Consider the following 1,520-nt stretch of genomic DNA (forward strand, 5'->3'; position numbering starts at 1 on the left):
AATAATAGTGTGCAGTTCTTATAGACTAAGTATGATTATGTTGTTCTTAAGGATTTCAATTTGAAAAGAATAACGCTTGTTTTAAATATACTTAGAGACATTAAGAACGAGTTAAAGCTATATAGTTGATCAAGTCGTAAGAATGAACGAAGTAGAGCGATGTGTAAGAAGTAAGATCACGCGAATACACAAGTTATCAGGATGCAGTGAAATGTGTTGGTCAAGTGTCTGGTGAAAATTCCATAATGTAGCTTTTAACCTAGACCAGATAGTGAACATGCATAAGGCAGCTGCTAGAAATAAAATAATACTTCTATGGTAATACGATTTTTATGTGAATGTGATGATTTAAGTGTAGCGTTTAAGCTGAACAGTTGGTTCATGTCTTATGAGGGAAGAACTTATTGGAAGATATCTCAATCCATTTGCCATACCAGCTGAATCGGAGATTCGTCAATTGCTTACTGCATTGACAGCGAAACATAAAAAAAAGAAAACGGGCATAATAGTTTCGTTATCTTCAAAATGGGGATTGGAATCATATATAACAAATAATTGGTTTCAATATTTTGTGAAGCTAACGGCACAGTAAAGCCCAAAGATGTAGTGTTGAAGTTGAAGCAGATGAATGATGCATTACAAGATCATTTCCCTAGTGATTTTCAAATTAGAATGCTCAGTATGGTACTACCATAGCGTGATCCTTAAAGATTTCATAATTTCATATTTTCATTATCCTTGATTTTTTTTTTAGTTTTAGAAGTTGTGCCGAGCTTCATTCATCGAAATAACCCAAAGTCACCGATTTCCGGAATGACCCCTGTTGACCATCCTAGGCTCAGTTTTAAAAGATGCTGAAATAGCTCATGTGGCACGTGTTAAAGAAAGCTTATGAGAAAGCTAAATCTGTTGACAAGTTAGTAATAATAATAATAATAATAAAATACAATAAATATTACAAAAGGAAAAGTAATAGTAAAATTATTTGGCAAGTCTAAATGAAAAAAGAAATGAAATGTAGACAAAGCATTGTTAACAGACATTCAAAGAACATTCGTATTTATAACACTGTTGTGTTTTCTTAATATTAATCAATTTAATATTTTTTGCAATATTATACCAAAATTACGAAATAATTCATCAGTAAGTCAAAATTATTTTTTAGCTCAAACAGTGTGTGATATTTCATGTCCACAGCTAAAGAAAAGAATTTAGTATTACTCACATCACTGTTAAACTGAATATACATTCAGCTTAGCTCATAATTCACCACATCTTATTTTATTTAGTGTAACTTAATGATAAAACTCACGTGATTTACGGCCCAAACTGGATATTAATTCATTTCTACAGAATATGAATAAAATGATTTAATGTCAGTAATTCCAAGTTGCTATATTTAGGTGTGTGTGTGAGAGAGAGATATAAGTCACAGTTTGAGGCAAGGGAAAAGTTTGGGTTTCTTTTTGTATCAAAAGTTTTTAGATAGGTTCCACGTCGATTTTTGATGTTACATCAAC

Source organism: Limulus polyphemus, unplaced genomic scaffold, assembly GCF_000517525.1.
Source record: "Limulus polyphemus unplaced genomic scaffold, Limulus_polyphemus-2.1.2 Scaffold3326, whole genome shotgun sequence".
Classification (NCBI taxonomy): domain Eukaryota; kingdom Metazoa; phylum Arthropoda; class Merostomata; order Xiphosura; family Limulidae; genus Limulus; species Limulus polyphemus.